We start from the raw sequence: 11,974 nt of genomic DNA, 5'->3' as shown, positions 1-11,974 counted from the left end.
AACTTGTCTCCACCTCTGCCCTGGGACCCACCCTCTCCTAACTCATCCAGCTTATGTCATCCATCATTTTCTGTCTTTCATCTTCAATCCTTTCCTATGTACTTTTTTCCTTCCCCACTGCCTGCAAACATGCCGAGGTCTATCCTTGAAAACTCCTACTTGACCCTGGCATTCCCTCAGGTTTTCATCATATAGCTCTCCTCTCTTTCACAGCCAAAATTTTAGAAAGAATGATCTATAAGCACTGTCTCTACTTCCTCACCACCCATTCACTTTTCAATTGTTTGCATTGTGTCTTCTGACCTCACCACTAGACTGAAATTGCTTTCTTTAAAGTTACTAATGATCTCAGCTGCCTTTTTCTCATACTGGATCTCTCTGCAGATTTTGAAATTACTGATCACTCTGGGCATTTTCTCCTCCTGTGGCTTCTGCTTTCTCTTGATTTTCCTCTTATCTATCTGATTGCTTCTTCATAATCTCCTCTGTTAGATCATTATCTATGTCCTGCCATTTTAACATGTATGTTCCTTAGAGCATTGTTGTGAATATCCTTTTCTTTTCTAAGAGCCCTTAAGGATTCAAGTATTATTTTTATGCAAATGACTCTCACATCTGTATATATTCAACCATACTCTATCTCCTAAACTCTGATCATCATAAACTACTTCTTGGATATCAGATCCTGGATATTCCATAGGCATTCCAAATTCAGAACACTCAGAATAGACTTTATTATTAAACCCGTCTTTCTCTCAAACTTTCCTTTTTTCTGCTGAGGGCACCACCATTTTCTGAGTCTCCTAAGTTTGTAAACTCAGAACTTTCAACTCTTTCTTCTTCCTCACTCACCATATCCAATTATCTGTCAAATATCATCTACAACATTTCTTGTATCCATATCCTTCTTTCTATTTACAAAACCACTACCCTAGTTCAGTCCCACTGTTACTGGAATGGTCTTCTAATTGGTCTTCCTGCTTAGAGTCTCTTTCCTCTTCCCCCCATCCCATTGCCGTCTTCCCCCCCGCAAGGGAACTGAAATGTAAATCACATGGTAAAAAAATTTAAATACACAGAAAAATCTTTTCTATATTATAAAAATAAATGCATAATGTAGCTCATGGTAAATCATATTTCATAAAACCTGGTAATGTAACACTTGGGTGCTATTCTTGCAGCTTTTGATAAAAACCAACTTGAACATTTTAGCAGAAATAAGTTTGTATCTATGACTAAGAAAAATAATGTATGATGGACAAGAGAGGACATGAACATCCTCTCTGCCGTTACCAAAATCTCTTCCTCCTCTTCTTCCTTCCCCTCCTCCTTCTTCCTTTCCTTCTTCTCCTTCTCCCTTACCTTCTGTCTTAGTATCAGTTCTAAGACAAAAGGGTGGCAAGGGCTAGGCAATTGGGGTTAAATGACTTGCCCAGAGTCATACAGGTAGGAAGTATCTGAGGTCAGATTTGAATCTAGGACCTCCTATGTCTAGGTCTGGCTCTCCATCCACTGAACCGCTTAGCTGCCCCCACAATCATCTTCTTTAAGGTGCACCTCTGACCACATCCTCCTTTACTCAAGAAAATTTTAGTGCCCCACCATTGCTTAAGGGATAAAAACTCCTTAGCGGGGTGCTCCCTTAAAAATGCTCCTTAGGCATTAAGGCCTGATCTGGCTCCCATCTACCTTTAAAATATTAGTCATATGATTTTCCTTCTTGAAATCTCTGTTCCAGCCAAACTAGTCTCCTAGGAAATTGGCCAAAGTATTTACATGCCTTGCCTAAAATCACATAGGTAGCAGATGGAAGAACCAATACTTGAACCCAGTGTCCTCTAATGTCAAACCCAACATTTTTTTCCAATGTGCCATGCTATTGATAAAGAAAAGCCATACCTATTTCTTCCCCCCCCCTTTTTTTTTGGGCAAACAGGGTTAAGTAACCTGCCCAGAGCCATACAGATAAGTGTTTGAGGTCAGATTTAAAGTCTTCCTGGCTCCAGGCCTGGTTTTCTATACAGTGGCGCCCCTCTCCAATTTCTTTGGGGCCATTAGAATGTTAGAACTGTGCCATCTCAGATAGAAACTCAAGAGCTCATATTCTGATGTCCTAAAACATTTTGGGTCTTGAGTACATTACCAAAAAGTGTCATTACCTAAATAGAAACATAAATATACACAGTGAGCATGCCTCTCCTTGACCTTCCACTGTCTACCGTGGCACAATCAGTAATCTGTAGTGGAGATAGCCCCCATGAAGGTGGAACTTTATTCTGTTAGGTTTGAGGAGTTCTCAAGGGGCAGAGAAGGCCCTGATGCTCTTCTGAGAAGACCCTTCCTTTCTAGATGGCCCCTCTTCTGTGGGCACATTTGTGTATGTCCATTCATGTGCCTCTAGGTAGGAGGTGGAGGGGAAGAATTTCTTCTTAGTTGTTGCCAGAGCAGCCACGATTAAATTGATTCTTGGCCTGCTACAAGTTGGTGGAGATAATTTAGTCCAGTCCTTTCATTTTACAGATGAGGAAGTAAAGTGGCTTTTCTAGTTAGTAATAGAGCCAAGACTCATACCCAGGCCCAGCAAGAGTCTTGGCTCTTGTGCTAGCCATCTCCTGAGCAGGACCTCCTCTCTAGATCTTGGCTTTTATACTCCTCTTGCCAATTTGATCCAACTTTTTAGCTGGCCTCTGTTCAACTGGATGTCGCCACGTGCTTCTTCTACAAGAAGTCAATGTCAAGGGCAGGAGAATGAGAAAGAAAACTCTTCTTGCACACTTTTTTTTTAAACCCTTAACTTCTGTGTATTGGCTCCTTGGTGGAAGAGTGGTAAGGGTGGGCAATGGGGGTCAAGTGACTTGCCCAGGGTCACACAGCTGGGAAGTGTCTGAGGCCGGATTTGAACCCAGGACCTCCCATCTCTAGGCCTGACTCTCAATCCACTGAGCTACCCAGCTTCCCCATTCTTGCACACTTTTAAGGAAAATTTGAAGGATAAACTCAACAGTTGGGACCTTCTTTCATAACTGGTTCTCTCTGTGACTATCTCTGCAGAGTCAGTTTTCTTACTTTTAAACTATTACTCTTTTCCAATTGACCACATGAATAAGTGGACTAAGAAAGGTCAAATGCACCTGGACAAGCCTATTGTCTCTATCAATCCTTAGCTGACCTTTTCTTAATGCAAATGAGGCCCCTCAAAGGTCTCAGGACCTTAAAAGGTACAAATTGACCGTTCAAAGCCTGAAAGGGGCATGAACAGGAGCATAACACATGGGGAGAGCTGATTGTGAAATTTTCAGGATGAGTATTAACACATCTGAAAATTTGGCAAATGAAAATCAGTACCTGATTAATTATTTCGTGGATTGTTTAGACTTAAGAAAGTGCTGGAAAAAAATGGTAATAATGCCGATTAAACTTAAAACTCTATTGTGGGGTGGGGATTCTAAGACAGAAAGTAAGGACTTAAAAAAACGTGTATTGTGAGTACAGCAGAACACTTCTGCCACCCATCCATATACCACATGTAACTTCAACAACTCAGAATCCAAAAGGGCTGCACTGTTATAGCTCATTGTCTCTGTTACCTTCCCCTTACATCCTGTAATTACATCAAAACAACAAGGTCTCAGTGGTCCTGATCAGCTTCCTTATCCCCTAAGAAAGTTCTTTTTTTTTTTTTTTTTAAGACCCTCACCTTCTGCCTTAGTACTGATGCTAAGTTTTGGTTCCAAGGCAGAGAAGAGAGGTGAGGGCTAGATAGTCAGAGTCCAGTGACTTGCCCAGGGTCCCACAGCTATGTAATATCTGAGGCCACATTGAACCCAGGTCCTCCTGATTCCAAGCTCTATTCACTGAGCCACCTAGCTGCACCCCAAGACTCTTCATAAATAAATGATGGCTCTGGGTCTTCACTAAGCCCTGTGAGGCAGCCAAGATATGTCTTGACAGTTTTTCAGAGGGGGCATCCGAGGCACAAAGGTAAATTTGAAGGACGAAGATTAATTCGTGCCTGATCTCACGGGGACAGTGTTCAGTGGGCAGGGGCTGGGCTCCGTGTCTGGCGTCCCAGGGCTCTGCAAGAGGAAGAAGTCCCCTTGCTCTGCCAAAGAGCCTGGACCTGGGCAGAGGGGACCACTTAGGGGGAGGCTGGCCTGAGCAGAGATCCAGCAGGGGCATGGATCTGGGACCTGGTGATGGCTTTTTCTCAGAGCTGCAATAACTCACGGGAAGAGTTCTATTGCTTGCCTAAAACCAGAATGCTGGCGCTGCTGAGGCAGCACTCTTGTCAGGCCCGGAGGTGATATAGGGCCATTGGCTGAAGTCTTGGGAGATTCCCCAGGGAGAGAGAAAGTGGTTTCTTGTCCAGGGCTCTGCCTCTTTGCTGTATCATGGCAGCCGCCTGCCAGCCCCTCCAGGGACAGCACCAGAGAGGCAGGCCAAAGTCCCTTCCTTAGTAGGATGGAAAGGATTTTCAGCTCTTTTCTAATGAAGTCATTTTGCAGCCCTTCCACACTGGGGAAGCTTGACCACTGGGGCTCTCCGAGGGAATGGGCTCTTGGGAGCCAGAAAGCAAAGGGAGCAAAGTCTTTTTTCCAGGCCCATCACATTAAAATGCCTGAATCCTCTCTCTCTCTCTCTCTCTCTCTCTCTCTCTCTCTCTCTCTCTCTCTCTCTCTCTCTCTCTCTCTGTCCCTCTCTCTCTCTCCCCGTCTCTCCCTTTCTCTCTCTCCCTCCCTCCCTCTGTCCCTCCATCCCTCCTTCCTTCTCTCTCTCTTTCTCTCTTTCTCTCTCCATATCCCCAAAACCTTGGACGTATTGTTAGAAAAAGTGCCTTTCAAAGGAGGATCAATTGCATGGAGAAGGTATTTATTTATTTATTTATTTATTTTTTTATTTTAAACCCTTGACTTCTGTGTATTGACTTATAGGTGGAAGAGTGGTAAGGGTAGGCATTGGGGGTCAAGTGACTTGCCCAGGGTCACACAGCTGGGAAGTGTCTGAGGCCGGATTTGAACCTAGGACCTCCCGTCTCTAGGCCTGGCTCTCAATCCACTGAGCTACCCAGCTGCCCCAAGAAGGTATTTTTTTTAAAGAAACAGTAAGGCCCTTTAATGAAACTCTCTATAAGCTTTTAAATCCAGAGGGTTTTCCTGACTGCCCAAAACTGGCTTCCTCTGACCTTGTGCAGTAGGCCAGCCTCCTGAACTGGGGACTGTTTAGGGCTTTGAAAATATTAATTCCCCTGAAATCCTGGGCCAGCATTTATTTCTAAGTGACATTGGCCTCCACCATTCTCTCCCAGATGTGTTATCACTGCCCCCATCCGAAATCAGTTTGGTTCAAATAAGTAAGTTATTACTTATTAAGTACCTACTACAGGCTAGGCACTCTAGGAGATGCTGGGACTTAAGACAAAAATGACTCAGTTCTTGCCCTTGAGGAGCTGGGTAGAAACAGTCTATATGCAGATACATGGATTCAAAATGTATACAAATAATTACAAATTAATTTAGGGAGTAAGAAAAGTTTATGGAAAATAGATTTTTCATAAGAGTATCATCTCAAGCAACTAGGTGGTTCGGTGGATTGAGAGCCAGGCCTAGAGATAGGAGGGCCTGGGTTCAAATTTGACCTCAGACACTTCCTAGCTGTGTGACCCTGGGCAAGTCACTTAACCCCCATTTCTTAGCCCTTATTGCTCTTCTGCCTTGGAACTAATACACAATATTGATTGTAAGAGAGAAAGTAAGGTTGTTTTTTTTTTTAAAGAGTATAATTTCTCTTATCTTAAGATTCTCCTTCCAAATTATATTGCCAGTATTTTACTTTTAGGCATCAATTAGCTTTTTCTGAGGACATACAATATGAATTGCTCCGTGTCTACATTCTCACTGATCTATAATTAATTCTTTCATCTATATGTCACATCTCTTCCATGATTAACAACAGTATAAGAACCATCAAACATTGGCCCTGGGAGAATGAAAATGAAAACTTAGGTTACAGAATGTCAGAGCAGCAAGTGACTTTAGAGATCATTTAGACCAATACCTGCCATCTTCTAGCTGGAGGAAAAGCTGAAGCCTCAAGCAAAGATCTGACATGTCCAAGGTCATAGAGTTGGTTATTGAAGAGCTGGGACCAGAATCCATGTTTCTATTTCGCTTTGAGAAGAAAGTTAAAATATGTTCTGTCTACTCAGTATACTGTTTCGGAAGGCAAGGAAGTGTGTGATGCATTTAAAAAAACATTCCTATCCCAAAAGCTTAAAATATAAATAAGTTTCATCACTTAAAGGTTAAGCTTCAGTAATCTGGAAAGTTTACAGCTCATTTGCCAGTAATGCCAAAGAAGTGAAGGATAACAGTGTTAATTTAAGATGGCCACAGCATTCCCAGAAGGCATCAGGCTCAGGAAGTTTTATCCCGGCACCTGGTATTTCAAGGATTTTTGGTTACAATGGAACCCAGCGCCAATGAGGACTTTTGGCCGACCGGTTCTCTGGCTTGTGCTGGAGTCAGGAGATGGGGGGACAAGGTATTCGGTGATGGGGTTTAGGCAGCCCTGTGCTGTCAAGGACCCATCAGCCCCACTGGGGAGGGATGATGTCTGGGCCGCCGAGAACCTGGACAGTGACATTTATCAAATATTCATCCCATCTTTGTGTTCGTGTCCCTCTATTTGATAGGTCCCTGGCACTGGCTCACACAATCTTTTATCGCTGTACCTTAGGGAGTTGTCATATTCCCTGCTCTTGTTTGGCTTTCTCATAACCTCCCTTTCTTTCTGACTCTCCACAGGTAAGGTTCCCTTTCCCGTGACTCCAAGTCAAAGCTTTTCTTGGGGGGCAATTTAGGTTCTTAATCCTTATTTTATCGTGGACCCCTTTGGCAGTCTGGCAGGTGAAGCCTGTTGATTCCTTCTCAGAATGATGTTTGTTGCCTACATTCATCATTGAAGAAAATGCTAAATTGACTAGAGATTGTTCAAAAAAAGAGATTTTTATAGAACACATGAAACATATCAATGGATCCCTAGGATTGCTGGGAACCCCACATTAAGAACCCTTGATGGGGGGCAGGTAGGTGGCTCAGGGGGTAGAAAGCCAGGTCTAGAGCTGGAAGGTTCTAGATTCAAATATGACTCACACACTACTTAGCTGTGTGACCCTGGGCAAATCACTTGACTTTAATTGCCTAGCCCTTATTGCTCTTCTGTCTTGAAATCAATACTTAGTATCCATTCTAAGGTGGAAGGTAGATGTTAAAAAAAAAAAAAGAGAGAGAGAGAGAGAGAAGCCTTGTTATAATGGATCTCTATTTCCTTTGCTGGGGTAGCTAGGTGGCTCAGGGGATGGAGTGCAGGGCCTGGAGTCAGGAAGATTCATCTTCCAGAGTTCAAATCTAGCCTTGGATCCTTACTAGTTGTGTGACCCTGGGCAAGTCACTTAACCCTGTTTGCCTCGGTTTCCTCATCTGTCAAATGAAATGGAGAAGGAAATGGCAAACCATTTCTATATCTTTGCCAAGAAAACCCCAAATGGAGTCATGAAGAGGCAAAACTGGCAGAAAAATGATGGAACAACAACAATTTCCTTCATTATTCATTGCTCCCTTAGATCCAAATTATGATCTGGAGAAATGAATCATAAACTCAGTCAGTCATCTCTATATAACTGAGTGACCTTGAGCAAGTCATTTTGCCATTCTGGCTTTTAGTTTCCTCCTTTCTCTTGACTAAGTCACCTCAAAGGTCCCTTCTATCTCTGACATTCTATGACTTTTTGGTAAGATGTCCATTCTATTTGTATGCTGTTATACTCTATGGTGATGTTTCCAGGTGCACAGGGCTCTTGAGCTTTATGATAAATGGCTCTAGACTGCTATATTTTTTGAATTCTTGTGGTTACTTTTTACAGCCTTTTTTATGTCTTGCTTTACATTCAGGAAGCCAATCATTACTTCTCACACCGTTTTTGCATTTGCCTGTAGTGGCCCCCCACCTTCCCCTCTTCTAATTTGCTGCTTCTAATCAGCTTTTAACTAAAGAACTGGACAACTAAGCTTGTTAGAATTTTGCTTAAAGTAAGAGTAAATAGGCTCAGACTGAGGTTTGAGGTGTTTTCCTATGAATAAAGAGCATGGGATTTATGGTTTGTTTTTGTTGTTCTCAGTGTGGCTCTGTATACTTGAAACTGCTAAATAATCAGGTAAATAATTGGATAAATTGCAAAATAATTGGATAAAGAAGGTGCCAATGTCATCATACTAATAACAACAATAATAAAATATTTCACACTTACTTATCCATTTTATTCACTCTGTAAAGAGAAAAATTAGGCTATCATGGGAAGGAACTTCAAGGGACCCCTAATCCATCTCCTCACCCTCAGATATGAGGCTCCCAAATCATCCCAGAGGGCTGATTCTTTGTTTTCAAATGTTTCCCCGAGGAGATTCCCAGTTACCCATTTCAGGGTTTGGTATCCTGTGACATCTGGGAGGTTCCTCCTTTGTTCAAACCTAATCCCAGGTTTTCTTACAACCTCCCCGGGAAGCATTGTTGTATAGAGGGGAAACTGAGGACCAGAGCACCAAAGTATTTGAGTCTGGACCGACAGACTGACGTGCACAATTTTGTTTTTCTCTCCCCGACTCCCTATCAAGAGCCCTGAAGCTCAGGGAACAGTTCCCTGCTGAGATCAAGTCTGATCTTCTCCGATAGGGTCTAGAAGGGGACTGGGGTGGGCTGGGGAGAGGGAGCGGGAGATGCTCCTGGCTGTCTCCTGCAGGTCAGACCTGATAGAAGGGGACAGCAGCTGGCAACGGCACTAGTGGCAGACAGCCTCCGGGAGGGGGAAATGAGTGCCTATCCCTTTAAACACAGATTAGCTTCGCTCCCTCGCTCTCCTTCCTTAAAAAGAAAACTTGTCAAGGTTTACATCAATAATGGATAATGGTGCATCACTCTGGCAGGTTCCAGCCGGAGGCTGTTTTGATATTTTCCAGAGAATTTGTCAGCAATCTCACAGCTGAGGAGGGGAGAGGGAAGGGGGGCCAGGGGGTGCCGCCGCTGTGCCTTCATTAATTTTTCGTCATTTGCATTCTCACTGTTAAATAATGTATTGATTGCTTTCTAGCATCCTTACCTCTCTCTTCCCTTGCGAGCCTCCCGGTATGATGGCCCTTGCTTCCAAGATAGATGAGTTTGTCATAAACGCTTGACGGCTGCTTGTTACCTGCTGGGCGGTGTGTGTGTGTGTGTGTGTGTGTGTGTGTGTGTGTGTGTGTGTGTGTGCTGAGACAACTCAATGTGACCCCTCCTCCAACCACAGCTATCTCGGGGATCCTCACAAGGGTCAAACCAAGGAGAAAAAGTCTTCAGCCTCCTCAGGAGTTTGGTGGCATCCCTGGAGGAGCCTGAAAGTGGCTCATGGAGCCAGGGTTCAAGGGAGTGGACTGAGAAAGCTTCCCCCAAAGAGAAGCAGACTGGTGGGGTGAGAAGAAGGCTGGACTCAGAGTCGAGAGAGACTTCGGTTCAAATTTTTTTTTCTTAAATTTTTAAAAAAATCTTTTACCTTCCATCTTAGAATCAATACTATATATTGGTTCCAAGGCAGAAGAGTGGTAAGGGTTAGGCAATGGGGGTTAAGTGACTTGCCCAGGGTCACACAGCTAGGAAAGATCTGAAGTCAGATTTGAACCCAGGACCTCCAGTCTCTAGATCTGGCTCTCAACCCATTGAGCCACCCAACTGCCACCTTCAGTTCAAATACTGATGCTGTATCCAAAACCTAATGTGACTGGTCAAGTCATGTCAATCCCTCTGAAAGTTTCCCCATCTGTAAAATAGGAATAATACCTTTAATATGTGTCTCACATGGGGGGCAGCTGGGTGGCTCAGTGGATTGAGAGCCAGGTCTAGAGATGGGAGGTCCTAGGTCCAAATCTGGCCTCAGACACTTCCTAGCTGGGTGACCCTGGGCAAGTCACTTAACGCCCATGACCTAACCCTTACCACTCTTCTGCCTTGGAACCAATATATAGTATTGATTCTAAGATGGAAGGTAAGGATTAAAAAAAAATACTTGTCTCACATGGTTACGGAGAGGAAAATACTGTACAAGAGTGAATTGTTACCACTAGCAGGCATGGTTTCCATGTGTAGTGGATTTCCTATCCTGGAAAGTGCAGAAGATATAAGTCATCCCTGGGAAAATGCCTGATCAACGTGAGAGGGGATGGGGAACCTTGGAAGCCACCCATCTCCAGTGCCACATAGAATAGTTGGAGAAGACAAAGGAGAGATATAACAGCTACCTTCAAAAAGATCAAAGGTTCTCATGTGGAAAGACGAGTAACCTTGTTTTGAATATTTCCAGAGGCCAGAACTAGAGATGCGGGGAGGAAACCTTTTTTGTTTTAATCTTTGGGAAACCTTTCTCACAAATGGAACTGTGAAACAGTAGAAGAGGCTGCCATGTGAGAAAATTAGCTTCCCATCACAGGAAGTGTTTAAGCAGAGAAAGAATGGTCAACTGTCAGGAATTCCATAGAGGAGATTCCAGTTTAGGATGGGGAGCTGGACCACATGACTGCCAAAGTCCCTTCCAGTGCCAAGATTCTATAATTCTGAGCATGGACCTAGAGGTAGACTAAAATAGGAGTCAGCCTACATAGGTTGCCAAAGACAGCATCTAATGCCATTGCTCCTGCTACACCCTTCTATGCCACTTGTAAGAATCATTCGTTAGCCATTAGCTCCAAGATTGGAAAAGGAGGATGACAAGGCTGTATATTGTCACCTTGTTTTATTAACTCCTATGCAGAATGCATCATGCAAAATTCCAGGCTGGATGAATCAAAAGCTGGAATTAAGATCGCCAGGAGAAATATTAACTATCTCAGAGGTACACAATACCACTCGGATGGCAGAAGAACTAAAAAGCTTCCTGATGAGGGTGAAAGAGGAGAGTATAAAAGCTAGATTGAAGCTTAACTTAAAAAAACCCAAGATCATGGCAATTGGTTCCATCACTTCCTGGCAAATAGAGGGAGAAGAAATGGAAACAAGTGTCAGCTTTTATATTCTTGGACTCAAAGATCACTGCAGTTGGTGACTGCAGCCATGAAATTAAAAGACCCTTGCTCCTTGGAAGAAAAGCTATGGAAAATCTGGACAGCATACTAAAAAGCAGAGACATCACCTTGCTGACAAAAGTCTGTACAGTCAAAGCTAAGGTTTATCCAGTAGCAATGCACGGCAATAAAAGTTGGACTATAAAGAAAGATGCGTGCCACAGAATCGATGCTTTCCAATTGCAGTGCTGAGGACTTTTGAGAGTCCCTTGGACAGCAAGGAGATCAAATAAGTCAATACAAAAAGAAATTAATTCAGATCATTTGTTGGAAGGTCAAATACTGAAGCTGAGGTCTAAATACTTTGGCCACATAATGAGAAGCCAGAACTTACTGGAAAACACCCCAATGTTGGGAAAGATTAAAGGCAAAAGGAGAAGGGGATGCCAGGGGATGAGATGGATAAATAGTGCCATGCAAGCAACAAATATGAGCTTGCACAAACTTTAAGAGATGATGGAGGAGAGAAGGGCCAAGTGTGCTATAGTCCATGGGATCATGAAGAATCATCCTCAACTGAACAACACAGAAACAATGAGAAGCTCCAAGAATCAATACAGTAGAAGATCCTGACTCCACAAGTTGGTAGGCAGTATGTCCACCATGCATAATATTGTGGAACTAGCAAAGCTCACCTTCAAGTGTCTCTAACCTCCTTATGTCTTGATATTTCTCTCTCTCATTGGTTCTGCCTTCCATCTATCTACAGAACCCTACCAGCCTCATACTGTCTCTTCTTCTTTCCTTCCTTCCTTCCTTCCTTCCTTCCTTCCTTCCTTCCTTCCTTCCTTCCTTCCTTCCTTCCTTCCTTCCTTCCTTCTTTCCTTCCTTCC

General features: G+C 43.4%; 1 pseudogene; it reads left to right on the top strand.

The window, feature by feature from the left end:
* Window positions 1-6,382: 6,382 nt before the first annotated feature.
* On the top strand, window positions 6,383-11,333 carry LOC123233622 (annotated as a pseudogene).
* Window positions 11,334-11,974: the final 641 nt, after the last annotated feature.

The sequence above is a fragment of the Gracilinanus agilis genome, chromosome 2, assembly GCF_016433145.1.
Source record: "Gracilinanus agilis isolate LMUSP501 chromosome 2, AgileGrace, whole genome shotgun sequence".
Classification (NCBI taxonomy): Eukaryota; Metazoa; Chordata; class Mammalia; order Didelphimorphia; family Didelphidae; genus Gracilinanus; species Gracilinanus agilis.
This window is presented reverse-complemented; position numbering and strand designations above follow the sequence as displayed.